Source organism: Cupressus sempervirens, chromosome 10 (genome assembly GCF_028749045.1).
Source record: "Cupressus sempervirens isolate cs-2001-9-10 chromosome 10, ASM2874904v1, whole genome shotgun sequence".
Lineage (NCBI taxonomy): Eukaryota > Viridiplantae > Streptophyta > Pinopsida > Cupressales > Cupressaceae > Cupressus > Cupressus sempervirens.
Window position 1 is genome coordinate 34,126,430 of NC_143127.1, and position 19,361 is coordinate 34,145,790.

At 33.9% G+C, this 19,361-nt stretch overlaps 1 protein-coding gene across 1 annotated transcript in view; it reads left to right on the forward strand.

Moving 5' to 3' along the window:
* LOC149532428 (Early-responsive to dehydration stress protein (ERD4)) overlaps positions 1 to 19,361 on the forward strand; it is a 416,579-nt gene that overhangs the window by 102,525 nt on the left and 294,693 nt on the right. The window lies entirely within an intron of this gene.

Below are 19,361 nucleotides of genomic sequence, written 5' to 3' on the forward strand. Positions count from 1 at the left end.
TCTTCAATACCTTTCTTTGTTTCAGATTTATCATGGTTGTCCTGCAATATTGACATCCATGTAAGCTCCTCTTCCATAGTCAAGGGACCATCATCCTTTGTTGGGGCAGCTAACAACTCATCAAAGCTATAAACTTATCTCAAGCTCTTAATAGCAAATGGTTCCAGCTTGAATGTTTCATAGTTAGTCAAGGAAGTACATTCCAATACACAACCTTCCTCTTCAATAGGCAAATGTTCAAATGTAGAGACATTTTCTTCCACCAAGTGGGCATTTGACATATTAACATCAATGCTCTCGCAGAAATCCTCAACAATGCTATCAAAAGGGTCCTCAATACTTTGGCCAGCTTCCATATCTTTTGAAGATGCCTCTTCAATTGCAGCTTCTTCAACCAGCAAAACATCATGATGATCCATATCCTCCAGTTGTGACAAGTTTACAGTTGACATGCCCATGGCCATATCTTCTTCATTTTGCTCAACAAAAGAGGATAGTTCATCAGACCAAAACATGACATCTTCCTCCTCTCCAACCTCTTTTCTTGCAACTAATATTGATTGTTCACTATCTTGCTCAAAGTATGCAGGCAACTCAACAAAATAAATTTGGCATTTCTTGTCCTACTTGGATTTGCTCTTGAACCTTTCTCAAAAACTTTGAAACAACAACATGGATTGGCTCACATGAGATAACCTTAACAAGATTTGGCATTTGAAAATCAGGATGCTTACTCCAAGAAGACTGCCATGGCTGTTGCATATTTTTATTATCTAGTTCAGACTCAAATTGAGGATTAAGGATGTGGTTTGGCTGACTTTTCTCATTTAGGGGCTCATGTAAGGGATGCTCTATCCTTTTTGCAATACTATGACCCCTAAAACTTGGAATCTCAAACTTAGAAGACATACTTGGGTATTGTAGAGGTTCAGCCTGTTTGAAATTTGGCAAATTGTATTTTGGCATTAGAGGCCTCGGATGGGCTCTAAAATGGGGTCTACTGGAGCTTGCGCGAGTTGGCCCTTGTAGATCAGAAGACGAGGATTTTGAAAAGTTGTTTATAATAGCCAATTGGAGCAACAGTTCAAAAGTTATGGCCCTCCGTGACCAAAATTCCAAAATAAGTGTCAAAAGTGTATCGGGCCGAGTCTATATGTAATTTTAGAGTTACTCGATCTCAAGGGTTAGGGTTTGATGTCTAGAAACTTCCTAGGTGGTGTAAAAATGCCTATATAAGGAATGCCTGTACATTTTCTAGGACAACTTTGGGTAATAGTTCGTATGTCTATGTTTCCAATTTTTGTAAGGCATCCATATGGGTTTGCATATTGTATTTAAAAATTTTGTAATTCCACATTTGCAACGATAATAAGCTCATATTTTATTCCCGGAAATTGCTATTATTTCTTTGTTTTTGTTATCTGTTTGTGGTATTAAGGGAAGCACCCTTAATCAAGAGGCTTCCATGAAACATGTTTTGACTGCAAAGAAGGTCATAGGGCTTATGAATGTCCTCAATGCCAAGGAAGGACAGATGGGAGAATAGAAGGTTAGGCCAGGGTTGCACATGTAGATGAAGATGCCAAGCCATCACATTTTGAAGATGATGAAAGAGGAGTTCTAATTAATAGAAGAGTCTTGTTGAGTGGTGAGAATGAACTTGAGAAAATGAGGAGGTTGTTTTGCACCAGGTGCAAGTGTGAGGATAAGTGTTGTGATGTGATTATCGATAGTGGAAGCACTGATAATTTGGTATTAGAAGAGATGGACATGAAGTTAAAGCTCAAGAGGTAGAAACACCCACGTCCATACCAGATTGCCTAGGTGCAGGATGACCACAAGGTCATGGTCAATGAACAGTGCCTAGTGAAGTTCAAGATTGGGGGTTGCCATGATGAGGTACTGTGTGATATCATACCTATTCATGCATGTCATATGCTGTTGGAGTGGGAAGTCTAATATGGTTGCAGATTCTCTTAGCAGGAGATAGATTTTGCTAAGAGAGATGCAAATTGAGGTTGTTGGGTTCAAGGAACTCAAGAGTTTGTACCTAGAGGACCTTGATTCGATGAAGCTTGGAAAGCTTGTACATAATATGTTACACTTGACCGAACCAAATGGCTTGATTTCATCATCTAGGATGGTATGCTATTAAGATGAAGTCAGTTGTGCATTCCCAGAGTTCTACGAGGGAGAATCTTATCAAGGAGAAGCATAGTGGAGGATTGAATGGACATTTTAGTTGAGATAAAACCATTGCTTTAGTTAGTGAGAATTATTATTGGCCACATTTGCAACAAGATATCAAGAAGTTTGTACAGAGTTGTAGAGTATGTCAGATGACAAAAGGAGCGAAGTAGAAGACAAGGTTATATCAATCATTACTTCTACTAGAGAAGTCGTGGGAGGATATTAGCATGGATTTTGTTCTTGGTTTAGCAATGACTCAATGAGGGCATGATTCGATTTTTTTGGTGGTTGACAAATTTTGAAAGATGACACGTTTCATTCCCTGCAAGAAGACTAATGATGTTCCTTCAGAAAAGTAGTGAGACTACTTGGTCTACCAAAGAGCATAGTTTCAAATAGAGGCACTAAGTTTGTTGGGTACTTTTGACGCACATTGTAGAAGAAGTTAAAGATAGATCTGAAGTTCAGTTCATCACCACATCATCCACAGACTGATGGATAGACAAAGGTGGTGAATAAGAGTTTGGAGAACTTGCTGAGATGTTTGGTTGGGGATAAGACAACAAGATGGGATTTGATTTTACCATAATGTCGTCCTCAATTTTGACATTACAAAATTGTGGCAACCCTACACAATTTTCTCATGGATTCTTAGGCACATCCTCTTTGTTTTAACGCATTGATGAGTGATGCAAGTAGAATTATAACCCTTCATGAAGCCCCAAATCAATCACAGAGTTCAATGATCAACACAAATTTTCTTCAACATGATAGAGACATTAACACTTGAAATAAACTCTATTCTAGTCATCAAAATACAGTCATAAAAAATCATCAATAACTCTTCAAATATTCATAATCAAGCCAATCCCTCCATTCATATTGTAGAATGGGTAATTCTATATCATTTCTCCAATTTATAGCAAGATCCAATGGTACAATAAAAAGTTATGATTGTTTTCCCAAAACTAGTCATCGTGAATCAGAGTTTTGGGCAGTTACAAATGGTTTTCACCAAAATTTTGATAACTTCCTCAATATTGCATGAAATCATCTCAAACCAAAATCAATGGACATCTTATTCAGTGTAATAAACTACCATAATAGAAATACACTTGTTTCCAGGCTTTACATGGCTGTACAAGACCTGTAAACAAGAGGAAAAGCTTTCAAGACAACAAAACAATAGATTTAAACAATGAAAATATGATACCAAAATGCTTCCAATGCTTTCCAATCCTTCTTCAACTTTACATCATGCCTATGAACAACCATTACAGAGGTTTTTATAGACTTTACAACTTCATGTGGAAGTTACAACTAATCAACTTCCTCTTATGACCATCCAACTTCCCATTTTGTCTTTTTACAATTTTTGAAAAGTTGCATTTTACAACTTTTACAGTATTTGACTCAAATAACTTTACAACTTCACAAGGATATTCCAAACATATTAGAATGGAATAATAATATTGTTTATCATCATTTTACCACTTCATGGTTATTTTATACAAATTTTATCAAATAACCAATTCAAGACCATATTAGGACAACTCATTACAATATGCTCTTTTAACCTTTAATATTGACGGCACTACTAATGCAAACATAATTGAATTTAATTATGAATACTATAGAATACTTAGATGTATTTTCTTGGTGCTCCTGCACCAATGAGGCTTCATGAAAACAATTTATTATCTCCAAATTGTTCTTTGTGCAGTCTTGTCTATGTGTTCCTTTGAAGGTTTTCTGTTGAGATTATCCCCAATTGTTTGTTGGGAAAAGTTTTTCTTCTCACACTTCAAACACTCATTTTTTGTTAAACTTTTACGTCTTTTCTTTTCTTTGTGTTGTAAATAGTTTTTGCTTTTGTTTTTGCCTTAGGTGAATAGCTCTTGGAATTCCACTCAATTTGATCTAACTTAGGTCCAAATCGAACTTGTCTAGTTCAAGTTATACAGGATAAAGTGGGTTTTTTAGGCCAACAATATATTTTTATTAAAAACCTCATAAAAGTAGGCTTTTTATTGGTAATTGCATGATATTAAATTATATTTAATATTTAAAGTGGATTTTGTGGCCAATTTTAAAATTTCAACTCATTTTGAGTTGATTTGACAATAGTTTTATTTTATTTTATGTAAATAACCTATTTCAAGACTATTTTTCATATTACTTTATTAAAAACTATAGTTAGCTATTAAATATAAATACATGAGACAACTGAAGTGCATAAAAGTGAGATTTTTATTACATATTGCATACATCCACATGCAAAATACCTCATGAAAATCCACTCCCAGTAAATTATAAGTCCCAACATTAAATTAAATGTACTTTTTATATGCAATAATACGTTTTAATGTATAAGCTTATTTAGTTATTGTAAGTGAGAAAATCTACATAAAAGTGAGATTTTTATTACATATTGCATACATCCACATGCAAAATACCTCATGAAAATCCACTCTCAGTAAATTATAAGTCCCAACGTTAAATTAAATGTACTTTTTATATGTAATAATACGTTTTAATGTGTAAGCTTATTCAGTTATTGTAAGTGAGAAAATCTAACTCATTTACATATGTTATTGCATATATAGTTTATTTTAATGCATTTATATGGAGTTTTTAAGACTCATTGCATGTACATCTTTTAAAATAATCACTTAGTGGAACAAAGTAATTGGTAAAATACTTGCTTGATATTAACAGAGACCGAGAGGTCAATATATACAAAAAGAATAAAATGATGTTTCCTTAGAAAGCAATTATAAAGAATAGAAACATTCTATTCTAGGTAAAAGAAATCTAAAGAAAGCTAACAGATAACTACAGACTAACTAATATTAGAAACATTTTAATATTTACAATAGATTACAAATAGATAACAATTAACTAATAAGAGAAGCTATGTATTATCGTAATACCCTCGCTTAATGGTTAATCTATCTAGAACACGAAGCTGTCAAAGAGCGTAAAAGACAAATTCTATCTGCTCAAAGTGCTCCGCATTGTTCACTATGGGTTGCAAACTAGATTGCTTAGATAGGGAAGCTAAGTGCTTCCGATATTCAACCTTCATGTGCTCATTCTTGTGGCAATAGTTGCATTGAATGTTCCTTTTCGTCAAGCCTTCTAAAGCTGGAGCAGAGGACCTCTGCTGAGAAGACTACTGAGAATCAGAACCACCTTATCGTTGTTGCGATATTCGAAGATGGTTAGTATCCGTTGTTTCCACGTGCCATAATGGCGACTGTTGAACTGCTGATTTCCCTCAAGCAAAATATTAGTCATAGATTCTATAGCACATTTTTCAATGAAAAAATGTGAAAATCTGTGAAGGCACATATTTGAGGCAAAAAAATAGAAGACCCAGAAAAAATGAAGAGGTACCCAAAAGAGAGCTCGAAAAACTTAGAAGGAATATGTTGTCAATTTTTGGATCTTGAGGCACAAAAATTGAAGCACAAAAATCTAGGCATCCAAAAAAAATAGACGACAACCCAGTTGAGATCTTGAAAAACTCACCAAGGATCTATAAATTATTTTTGATTTGGTATAGAAATTTAGGGTTTTGAAAAAAATGACCTTTTCTATAAAAAAGCTCAGAAAAAGGACAGATTTGTAGAGAAAATTGTAGAATCTGGGCATGGATGACTAGCATAGGTTCATAAAAAACCTAGACGCCTCCAAATAGGCAAAGGATAACCATTTAAAAAATAATGGAAAAAACGGGCCACAATGACAAAACAAATGCAATTATTAGAAAAATTTGCATGCGAGTGGTAGAAAAAATTTGGGCGTGAGTTGTAGAGAAATGACGCCCAACAGACCTCCACATGAAAAAAAAAGAATAACCCTCGATTTTCAGAGGATTCAGTCGTGCTAGTTGCAGATAAAAGGGTGCGAGTTTGCAGATTGGAAAAAATTGCGAGAGTTATAGACAAAATGGCGTGATTTGTTTGGCAGAAAACCCTAGTCGAACCAGAGGCTTTGGAAGAAAATATGCATGAAAATAATTTAAAAAATAAAAGGCAAATAATTTCAACTAAGAAATTATTATTATTTTTGAATTTTTTTAAGGTATTGGCTTTGATACCATATTACAAAGTAATTGGTAAAATACTTGCTTGAAATTAATAGAGGCAGAGAGGTCAATATATACAAAAGAATAAAATGATGTTTTCTTAAGAAACAATCGTAAAGAATAGAAACATTCTATTCTAGCTAAAAGAAAGCTAAAGAAAACTAACAGATAACTACAGACTAACTAATATTAGAAAATTTTTAGTATTTACAATAGATTACAAATAGATAACCATTAACTAATAATATAAGTTATCCATTATTGTAATACAATTCGCATGTTTTTACAATATGCAAATGCTCTTCAAAGACATAGGTGGCAATTTTTGACCCAACTGCATGTGTATGATGTTTTAAAAACTTATCTTCATATTATCTCAAAGTGGAGTTTTTTGGCCCAGCTACATGCATTTTAAAATGTATTCATGATTCAAAAACCCCACCAAGCCAAAGTGGCGATTTTTAGCCAACTACATATTTTAAAATACATGTAAATAGTCCTGAAAAATGCATTTTTAATGACTTATATTTCCACTAAAGCATGGTGGTGATTTTTGGATCAATGACATGTCTTTTGAAAACATGCAAATGATTCTAAGAAGTGCGTTTTGCGCTAAATCATTAACCCAAAGGCTAAGCGGCAATTTTTTGGATGAAAGCATGTGTTATTAATACATGCGTTTACTCCTAAAAAACACATTTCTCTCTTCAAGGTTGAAAGTGGCGATTTTGTTTTTGAGAGCATGCATTGTTGTATGTGTGTTTGCCTTCCAAAAACACGTCTAAAGGAAGCCCTTGAACAAGTCTTCATTGGTGGTGATTTTCCATGCTATTGCATACAATTATAATATATGCATTTGCACAAAGAAATCCCGTTTTTAAGTTGCAGCCTGCATTTGAAGGGTTTTTGGGTAAATTTTTCCCATGCAAACATTCCAAATGAGGGCGTCCATATATTAGCAACATATTGGTAAGTGTTTTCCTTCAAAAAGTTACATTTTTGACAAAAAAAGAAGGTATTTTTGGGCATTTTTGAAGAGTGGCAAATTTGGGAGTGAAAGCACATTAAAATACACATGTATGGTCAAAAACAACCTGTCTAGGACACGTTTTTTGCCAAAAATGACTCATTTGTGAGTGTTTTCTACGTTCAAGTTCTTCCAAAGAGCTTCCTAGGGTATGTATTTTATTTCTAGCTTGGTCTTCATCATTTCCAAGCTTAAAATGATGTCCTAGATGCCATTTTTAAATGCATTTGCATATGGTTTTGATTTGGTCAAAGTTTGTTGCAAGTATTGGGCATCTAATCTCTCTAACTATCTCCACATGTCCAAATTCGAATCTTGACTATCCTTAATGTTTGAAATTTGAAATCTATATAAGTCTTGTGATATTGGACAAATCTTAAGTCTTAAATCTCTTTGATTTATTTTAGATTTGCTCAATATTTGGATAAAGACTTGTTTTCTCATTTTTGGTGGAGATGAGGTAAAATTCCTTTGTTATTTTCTTTAAGGCATTGATGTCTATAATTTTTTTCTTGTGAATGCGAATCTTTGTCATTTCCATTTTCAGATCTGCATCTCTTTTTGTGTGCATGAAGTTGCTCCTTCTATCTTTTGTCTTCTTCTCCAAGTCGTATGTGCAAGGTTTCATTTACTTACATATTCAGTTGGGTGTAAAAGCTTGTTCTCAAAAGAAAGGCGAGCTCACTATTCTCCTCACATGCAAATGCAAGATAAAACCCCACCACCATGCTTTTCATGGACATCCATATGGTTTCCCTATGGTTGAAGTTTCTCCCACATGCTTGCCAGATAAAATATCACTTTGTGCACTTATTAAAACATGCTATGCCCAATGTGTTACTCTTTTTTTCTTTTCATCCACTTAACTTTAAGCTTGCTGGCTGTATATGCATTAGATCCTAAAAAACCCATTTTCGGTTTTTCTAATCACCTTTTAGCTATTCCAAGCTTACACCATTTTCTCCTTCCCTCTCCGTAATCATTCCATACACTTTCCATATTCATACTGTGCCCAGTGGACCCATATATGCTATGCTTGAAACAACATACATTGTTTTTTCTGGAAACTCAATAACGACAACATGCATAACCCTAGACATGCAACGAAGAAAGTGGAACTCAAAGCAAGAGCGATCACATAATGGAGCTTACAATGAGATGCGAGAATGATTGAATGCATAAAATGTTTTCAAAACAGAGATGAAAAGAAACAAATGTGTTTTTCAAGAGACAATCAATATTACACTATAGAGCAAGCAAGGATGCAAGTTCATGTTCCAGTTCAAGAGCTTCCACCAAACTCGAGCGCGTTGACCATTGAGCATCCTATAGCAACATGAAGACAAAAAAATGATGATGTAATACTAGGCGTGCCTTGTTAGGGACTTGGATTATTTTCATCACATGCAATGGAAAAACAAGATGTAATTGCATGTAGTAGTATCATGTGCAAAGTTGTAACATGCAATCAAGTTGGAATCGCATTAGGCATGCAACTTTGAATAAGTCAAATTAGTTAGAAGTTTGTTAGAGAATAAGTCAAGGTGGTTGAGGATTTCCCCGTTTCTCTCCACCTTTCTCTCTCCTATTTTCCTATATAAAGGAGGGAGTTAATTGTAAATAATCATCTTTTGGCAAGGCAAGAAAATTCTACCAATTAGTATTGTGCACTCTAAGACTTTGTGCTTGGATGTAAATTAGATTGCTATCATTAAAAGAGACAACTTGCTTTCAAACTTTGTGTTGATTCAAGGTGTTATGTGACAACATTTTTTGGAATTTGATTGTGAGTTTTGGAGCTTTGATCAAGAGGGATTTGAATTTAATCGTGTATGCCTTGAGTTGCCTATTGCATTCAAAGCCAATTTGAACTTTTGAAAACTTTGTGTTGCAGGAGGACAAATTGTGATAGATAGTAGTGGCTGTAATCACTTAGAGTTGAAGATTTTGGACTTCATTTGTAAGTGTTTTTATTGAATTTGAGAGTATCCAGTAAGAGACACTATGCCTTATTGGTTCTTTTCTTGAGTCTTCATTCGAGACAAATGTAGGAGACTTGGGGTTCCTATTTTTGTTTCACAAAATAGAAAAAGTAAACTGCTGCCGTTGGTGTTGTTCTTACGTCAATTCCAAGGTCACCGTTTATCATAGCAATAAGGCATTTTTTGTTAAGTGTTGCCCAAGTTTCAGTCTATATCTTTGCTCTAGGGTTTTTGAGTCAAGTTGAATGCCAATGTTTTGAGTTTGAGTATAGATTGTCTATAGGATGATCTTTCTTCTCGTCATTCCTTTGAGCTAACCTAATGTAGGGAACCATTTGTGCAATGCATCAGTCCAAAGCTAGGTGATTAATGTAATGCCTCCATTTCCAAGATCAACTTTTATAATAATAATAATAAAGATAATATAAGATAAATAAATCAATAAATATAATTTATAATTATGATTGCATTTGATAAAGTAAAATAAACAAATATTAAATATATATCGTTTATTGTTATCCTATATCAAATGGATATAATATTATGTTATATCAATTGATAAAACATTAAATAAAGAAAGAAAGAAATAATAATAATAATTAAATATATAATAATCATAATAACAATAATAAAAATAATAATGTATATAGTTATAATCATAATTATAACTATAATAATAATCAAAATAAAATATTAATATTAACAAATAAATAATATAATTATAGTTAGTATGAGATTTGATAATAAACAAACATTATTACTAATAATAATTAAATATAAATATAAGACCTTAATAATAATAATTAAAATTTAATAAATAAAGTCACTATGAAAAGACAACCATTGAATATTGAAATATAAATAGAGGAATAAAGGGAGATATCTTTCCTGAGGAGCCATTTTGGGTCTGCTCAGATGGTACAACCAGCAAAAAAGAACAGAGAAGCACCGAATCTTAGAGGGGGGGAATGAGCTGAATACATGGGTTACTAAATCTGACAGCAGTTATACCAATTCATTTCTATTGAGACTGTAGAAGACATATCCATTCAAGCATTGACAATAACTGAGCCATAGTAGAGTCAGTGTATAGGAGGGATTCATGGAATTGTTAGCAGAATCATCGTATTTGAGAAGAGCATTATTTTTGGGCAGACTACAGTCATCTTAACACCTACGTTTAGAGTCCAAGAAGCAGCAAACACCAGACCACTTTCAGTGATATGTAATCACATCTGAAGATTCGGAAGAATATTCCGAGGGAAGATATATATGAACAGTGATCACATAGAGTCAGCGTGCCACTTTTCTACTAACATAGCATTCGAATACAAGTGGTAAGTGACAGGTATAATGGGAATTGTTTGGCTCCAGTTCATCAACGATCACTTTAGTGAAGACTCAAAAGCTCTAGAAGAAGGGATAAGGCATGGATGGGTTGAGAGCTCCTATTCTATATGCCCAATTGTACTGCAAGATAATCTTGTGTTATGGAATGCATAATATAGAACCACTAGGATCAGAAGAAGATATAAATTAGATGCAGCAATCACAAAACAATTAGCAAATAAAATGAAGATAAAAAGTGGTCAGTGACAAGTAATATGAAACAAGGAAATTGGAGGATGGATTGTAATTAAGTATGAGTAGATTCTAAGGGAAGATATGGTTATAGTGCATCATGAAAATTTAAAGTCAAAGCCCATGTTTTTGTCATTTACCTACACAGTGATGCATCTCGAATATGTTTGAACTTCATAAATATCATGAAGTTGCATGCTCATTCATAATTTATATTCCTCCCACCTTTGTGAAAAGTTATTGAAATATTCTATACATTACTACATCAAGGATTCCATGATCAATTTATATATGCGATCTATCTGTATGAACTATGAGAGAAATAGAGGAAAGTGAAGAATTGGATAAATATCTGAAGGGATATTACAATTAGGGTCTGGAGGGTTTGCTATGCGTCATCCTGATGAGAAGAAGATCTGGATATTCTTCTATTTCTATTGATTTGTTTCTAATCATGCTGAAAATAAAGATTCATGCTGTGAAGCATTTCTCCATCGATGCATTTCTAAATCTTTGAGAGTTTCTAACTTCATGGCTAAAGGTTTATATCTAAAAGAAGGATACATTTAAAGCGATCATAAACATATACAGAGAAAATGCAGTGGAGAATATTGAGGACTGAGACTTAAAGACAATATGCAGATCATGAGAATGAACTACAAGCAAGATCAATTGAAATCAATACAGAATGAACACTCAAAATGTAGAAATGATGAAGAACACGGTCAAAGGTGGCAAAGACCAAAGAGGAAATCGAATCGATGGATCAATACACGTTTGATTGTCCACATCACCAAGTTGAAAAGTCAATCGAATGAAAGAATGCATGCTATTGGCCAATTTAAAAGTCAAAATGCTTACTTGTTAGTTGGATCCCATTCGAATATTAAATAGAAAACGGAAATGCATTCAACCGTCGATCTTACAAGATCGACGTCCATCGCTTTGTCACATTTTAGAGTTGCACGAAGTTTACATAATGCTGGAAAGCGACAATTCAACACGTGGAGCTGTGGGGCCAAATTCAGTTTGTGAGCTATAGAAGCTAAATGTTAGAATGGGTGCCAGATTGGCATATTGCGATTGGATAGATTCTTTGACAATGATAGAGGTAGGTCAGTTTTGCAAGTGTCGTTAGATCCTGAGAAATCAACGGTGTGCGCTTTCTTGCTTCCCAGAGATGCACAAAAGATACATAATGCGGGGAATCGACAATGAGACACGTGTCTGGTGGGCCATCACTTTTCATGAAGCACAGTCAAAATTTAGTCACGAGGTGCCACGGAGCAAAGAGGTTCAACGTCAGAGTTTCTAGGCAATAAAGTAATGATTCCTGTCTGCCACATATATGCCACGGTGTATGTAATGTCCCCAATTTTGGCAGGTCAACACACTGGATGGAGTTAGCTCATCATAGCGACCCTCATGAGTTGACAAGGTGTTTTGAGGGTCTCAGTTGTGGACTTACTATTTTTAGTAAGTCTATTTTTAGCAGTTGTTATTTTTGGCAGTGCAGCGGTTCGCTTCAATAGTTGGTCGTCACCTGCAGTTAATAAATTAATAAATTGCATGAGTTCTTATTTATTTATTAATCATTGAGTTGCATTATTATAATAATGTTTATATTATTATAATAATGATTTTAAGAGATATTTCTTTAAAAACAAGTTGGAAAGTTTTTAGTGTTGAATTTTTTTGGAAACTTCTACAATTGCTGGAGTGGAGTTTTAGAGAAACTTTGGGCCAACGAAAGCTTATAAATAAGAGTTCATTTCATTGGGAAAAGCACGCTTGAAAAATATATTTGCTTTTTGTGTCTTTGTGGCTTTTCTCGATTTCTGATTTTCAAATCCCTTGCTGAGATATAAGGATTTGATTCTGAGAAGTTCTTGGCAATTGTGTCGAAGTATGCAATTGGCCAACTGTCTCCTACTGTAACTTCTATATCTAGGGAGAAGAACAATCTTGAATTATATATTTTCTCATTGATTGTTTGGCAAAGGGTTTGTGAGTAAGCTGGGAATTCTGAAAGTATTTCTATTGGTGTTTAGATTGGTTGCTGAAGTATAACCAATTGAAAGTCCTTTCCCTACTATGTTTTCCTATATTGGGAAAGAGGATTTCTTCATATGCTAAATTGTTCAAGAATTATATCAAAATTTAGCATACACCTGGGATTTGAAGAGTGGTTTTGAATTGTGCTCAAGGGATGCGATTTACTGGTTAGCAAATTGGACAACATTACTAAGGTTGCCGTTCCTTATAGGGCAGCGTTTGGAGTTTCAGCAGGCCTGTGATAAACTTTTTGTAGCTTGTGAATGACTTTGGAGGGCCTGCTTCTAACTACAAAGGCCTGCGATTCATTTCATGAGGCCTGTGTTTACTTGTTAGGCCTGCAGCTGAGATTTAGAGGTCCCCGCCTGAGATTTAGAGGCCTGTGTTTTCTTCCTTAAGTCCTGTCACATCTTGGAGCCTACGATTTCATGCCAGGGTCTGCATTTAGCCTTTGCACATGTGTTTAGATGTGTAAGGGGCTGTCAATTCAAGCAGAGTAGCGTTTGCATTTGGAGGGAACAACAACACCCTATATTTCAATGGGGGAGATGAAGTTGCATTTCTAGGTTTCTTGCTATTTAATAATTTAGTGTGCTGTATATTGTTTGAAGCAAAGTTGTTAGTTGGTGTAAATTATTTGTCATTCCAGAGTTAATTATTCTGCAATATTCATAGGGCATAATTGGATATCAATCTATGCACAATTCTAGAACCAAAATTAATTTGAATATTGTGGGCACTTAATTGCATTCTCTAGTTTGGTGTTCAAAATTCAGAATATCATATTTGCAGTGATAATAGTGAAGCCTGTTAAATGCGAAGAAAAAAATGGTGTTTGTCTAAGCTATAACCGGATAGGGTTATTACAGTGTACCTAGTTGGAAAGTGGACCCGTGCCGTAAAACAAGAGACATAATGCCATTTTATTACCACCGTCAAATTGAGATGGATCCACCGTTGTCACTATCTCACTATAAAAAGTTGCTCGACTGTTATTGTATATGATAAAGCCACAATCCAATACATGTACAAGGAGGGACCCGTGGTGGAAATTATAAAGGAAAGTCTCAGTGTTTCAATCACGAATGATGATTTAACATCAATGGTCAAAATTTGAAAAATGCAGTGACCGTTGGAATATGAAATAAACAGTTTGGCACGAAACATCAGAAAATAAAAGAAACAGTGATTTTCCATAGGATTTTTTGAAGATTGCACGAAGCCGAAGGGTCATTGTGTGTTTTAGAAACATAATGGATTCAGAATCAGTAATGGAGAGGATGCCACGTGTTCATATGATTGGATATTTTCACATTTATTCTCTTTTATATTATGACTGTTGCTCTACCAGAATTAGAAAAAGATAATAGTAGACTATAAATGTAATCTCATTTGACATAAAAGAGGTCGGCAAACTTGAGAGTGAATGGTTCTGTAATTCCATTTACAGTATTTGCTTTTCATGTTTTGTGGTCCATGCATTAGATAGTTTTGCACTTAGAGCTGAAAGACAATTGTGTATAATCCTGTAAATAATAAGATGGATTTCACTTCATTTTGATATTTGTAGTTCAATAATTCTAGTTGTTGTTTCATATATAACTTTGTTTCTTCTCTTGATAGTTTCATACATGTTAGATAATCCATTGGAAGTTGAAGGATAATGTATGTGACTTTATTAGATACTTGTTGAATTCCATTTCATTCAAGGCTAATAGATAAAGCAATTCCACTTGCCTTCATATGTATAACTGTTTTCTTTTCAAATTTTGTATATAGATGGGTAAATTCATTTAGAATAGAATTAGAAGTTGGAGGATATCAAGATAATCTACTGCAATCATTCCATTGAGTGCGATATGTTATTCATATACTTCTTGCTCGAATTGTTTGTGCCTACAAACAATTTGGTTATCCTTTACCGCTCTCAGGTTAAGAGCTTATAATATCACGAATTTCTGATTACATAGAGACATATTCATTGCATATTATTGCGAGAATCATACTGAGTTGTACCTAATCAATTCAGAGGGCAGTGATAGGATACATACACTGATCCATTTGTAGGTAAACATCCTTTTGTTTCTCCAAACATTGGGTATCAAAGAGTCAAAATTATCAAATCTAATAGGAGGACAAACTGTTGACCAACTTTAAGTTAGAAAGTTATAGTTGTATGCAAATCATTCTTGAAAAAAGAGGAACTAATTAAGAGAACCATCCTGTTAGTAATTTCAGTTAAGTTCCTATTGAAGCCACCTACGGTTAGAAGGGAGGCTCCCGTATTGCTGAGAAGAGAGAAATCTTATGAAATGTTGCCTAATGTCACAATTTTGTAAGTCATAGGCAATGACGTACAAAATTTCTAGCCAACATATAGGCAGAATTTGCATACAATAATTCTATTAACAGGAGTATTGGTAAATCACCATTCTAGATTGTATATGGAAGTAGTCCCAGAAATGCTTCTGATTGAGGAAGTTGGACAAAGGGGAGATAAGTAGTGTTGAAGCTGAGGATTTTGCAAAACACTTGAAGAACATCCATGAGAAGGTGAGGGAACACATTACATAGATGAATACATAGTACAAGGCTAAGGCAAATGAGAAAAGGAGGCATAAGGAGTTCCAGGTTGGACATGAAGTCATGGTTCATTTGACGAAGGAGTGACTTCCAGTAGGAACATATAATCAGTTGAAAATGCAGAAGTTTGGACCATGTAAGATATTGAAGAAGCATGATTTAGAAAATACTTATGCAGTAGAGTTGCTTGTGGGACTGAATATTCACCAGTATTTGACATTTCAGATCTGACAAAGTATCATGAAGGGGGAGTTGAAGATGGGGTCACAGAAGCAAAATGGAGTATTTTAGCTACTACTTTAGCTACAAAGGAAGTTGAGGATACACTGGAGAGTCATGGTGGCAGAAGCACAAGTATCAATGAAATATGAAGAATATCTGGTGGAAAGGAGGACCTGTAGAAGATTCATCACGGCTAACAAGGGAGGAGGTTAATTGTTTTCGTTTTCTGCTAAACACCTGAAATGTTACAGGGTCACTTCTCAAATTACTCCGGGTGTCCAATAAAGGAGCATCTTGGGTATAAGGGAAATCTTGTATCATTCCAAAATATTTTTGTTTCTGTCTTTGCAATAAGGGTTGTTTTAGTGTAGAGTTGCTATTTGTGGGAACTTACTATTTTTAGTAAGTTGGTCATATGAGCTCAGAATGTTCTAATTTCACAAGTGGAGGTTCATCTTAGATATATTAGTTTGCCAATTGAGCTTCATTGCCATATCATAAATATTGGTGAAGTCATTGAGGATTTTTGGTTACGGCCTTTGGAAGTTGGGCTATCTAAAATTATAACTTGAAATTGTTTTGAATCGACTTTATGTAATAGATATGAAAAATAACATAATTTTAGGGCTGGTTGGCCTTAAGGGTTAGGCTAAAGTCTAGAACATTCCTTGGCGGTGGAAAATTGCCTATATAAGGAATGTCGTAAGTTTGTCTAGGATAGTTCTGGTGGTTATTCCTAGCTCTGTCGTACAAAACATTGTAAGGAAAAATGCACATGTGGCTTTGCATATTGTATTTCTAAAATCTATAATTTTATACTTTTGGAGATAATAAGAAGCCCATTAACTATTCTTGCAAATTGTTGTTGTAACTCTATTTCTATTATGTGTTTGTTGTATTAAGGGGAGTACCCTCCATCAATTATCTTTCAAACATGCACATATGTGCAGAAAACGATAGTAATTTTCCAGTTTTTTCAAAGTATCACAAGACATGCTCACCAAATTTACAGATTTGGAAAAGTATGTGATAAAATGTTTACCTTCAAACATTCAAAGGAAAATGACCATCAACAACGATAGGATCAACAACAAATTGCTCACCATATTTTTACAAGTGCAGAGATATACCAAAAAGAAAGAAGTTTTCAGAAAACCTTTTACAAGAGCCACAAACTTGAAAATTCAAAGGGAAAAAACACCATGTCCACGACTACAGTAGAAGCAATGTTCTTTTTAAGAGAGGTTTCAGTTTTGTTAGAAAAAAAAATCAGTCAAGAATCAAATTGCTCACCATTTTTTACAAGTGTAGAGGATAGAAAGAAAAAGCATTTGAAATGGTTGCTGTTCGAACCCCAAAACGACCACATCTCATAGGAAAATGCCCGGAAAATGTCAAAGTTTGATCCGTGGAAGTCTTCAAATCTGCATTGCTTCTCTCATGGCGGCCATTGTGTCAACAAAACCGAACAAAAACAAAGGGATAAGTGGATGCATAGTCTGTGCAAGAAGAAAGTGCCCGTGAATAGCTTAAAAAACTTGCAAATCTCCATAAAAAACCCTGTTATTTTCTCATGAAAGTAGCTGAAGAAGAGCTCCTCTGCAGAATAAAATGGAAAAAATGAATGTCTTAGGGTTTGAGATACCCTATGTATCCTGTCACCATGGAGAGGCATTGCCTTGTTTTATTTTATTTTCCATTACCTTCATGCTAGTGTGGGTTTCTGTTTAGAACCCAAGTGTCAAGTGGTGGGATTTTTTCCCCACTTTGTCAATTGTAACCAACATTAATATAAAATGATATCATTATAAATCATTTTATGTTAATTTTGGTAATGTATAAGTATAATATCGTTTAAAATGCAAAACTTATAATATTTTTTAATATAATTTAAAATTTATAAATAATTTTATTTTTTAATTATAAATATTTATTATATTGATATTATCAAAAGATCTAATGGTCACTTAATAACATCCATATAATCAATATTTATAATTAAGAAATTATAAATTATTCATAAATTTTGAATGTGTTACAAAGAGATATTTATTTTCGCATTTTAAAAATGGTCAAGATATTATTGAAGTAAATGACAAAAGTTTGATAAAATCTGGAAGTCACTATGATGCACTTGTTAAAGTCAGAGAGAGTTATGGCTTTTCAGGGATATTTAGTAGAATTGATGACAAAGTTCGAGGGTCATGGTGATGGGATTTAAAGTCAATAGAGGTTATTGCTCATCAAAGACTTCTGTAATCTTTTTGAGGGATATGACTACATTTATGATTGGGCTTTATGTTGATATTTTGAGGCCACAACTTTAGAGCCATATCTTTGCCATTTTGAAGTCCTTTGAGGGGCTCAAAAATGGCCTTGTAGACTGCATTCGACCAAGGAGTTATTGCTCTCCTAAATACAGTTGGATAAAAAAAAAGCACAAGTATGAGCTAAAGGCTCATTTGCAGGGGTCCCAGTTTTTATTCAGAGACAACTTATGTAGTGATCTCGCTTGAGTCCTTAATGATTTATTTGCAGATTGTCTTTTAATTCAGTTTTAGGACATGTTATTGTGTCACCTTTGGAGCTTGAATAAAGAGCACTTTAGAAGCCATTTTTGTTTTCACTTTGTTGTATGCAAGTTATTGATCTGATATTGTTTTTTGTGATTCATTTTGAGTCCTTAAGTGAATATCTCAGTTTTAGCATCTGCAAGTTAATATTTGGTACTCATATAGGTTATAAGTTGTGAGTTATACTTCATTATACTTTGTATGTTAATCGTGAACATTATCATTCTTGTTAGCATTTGTTTGAGGTCAATCCTCCTTATAAAGTGATTGTATGTGAGTTTCTGATATCTGTATTCTACCAGTATTAAACTGTTTAGAAAGACTTCATTGTGTCAAGTCACTATTCTTCTCATCTTTAGATTCAATGCATCACCTTAAGTTTCAGTTAATTTTACTTTTCAATTTTTAATGTTCATGCAATGAGTCTTTCTTACCCTTTTTTCAGCCAATAATTTTACTTTTCTACATCAATCTTAGGTGAGTTTCATATAGGAACTGACCTAGAATCCGAAGATTTACTCCAATTTTGGGATAGCCGATAGTCCTAGGAGTATTTCCATGTTTCTTAGAGTGATTGAGTTTTAGAACTTATTCAGCATGCAACTTTTAGAGACAACAATACTACAAAAAAATAAAATTGATCGTTGGATTGATTGAATGTGAAATTTTCAAATTTACATAATCTCAGCTTCTTTTTTTCACATTATGTAGATAAATGAAGATTTGCAACTTCTTTAAAAAAAATTGTAAATATTTTGTTTATATCAAATTGTTTGCTATCCTAGAAACCCATCCTTGCTTCCCTATATTCTCATGTCCTCGAAACTTGGAGAAAAAATAGTTTATGTCATGACTTGATTCATTCATTTGATATGAACACATTAGTTATTGTCCCATCATTTAAAAAAAATTGTTGCAGAGAAAGATGCTTACATGAAAAATGTGTTGGTCTACAGGCTAAGTATGTTTTTGTAATCATGACTATTTTTTGATGGAACAATATCTTGTATTTTTTGTTGTTGTTGAAAAGTGAGAAAATATTATATGTTTATTTT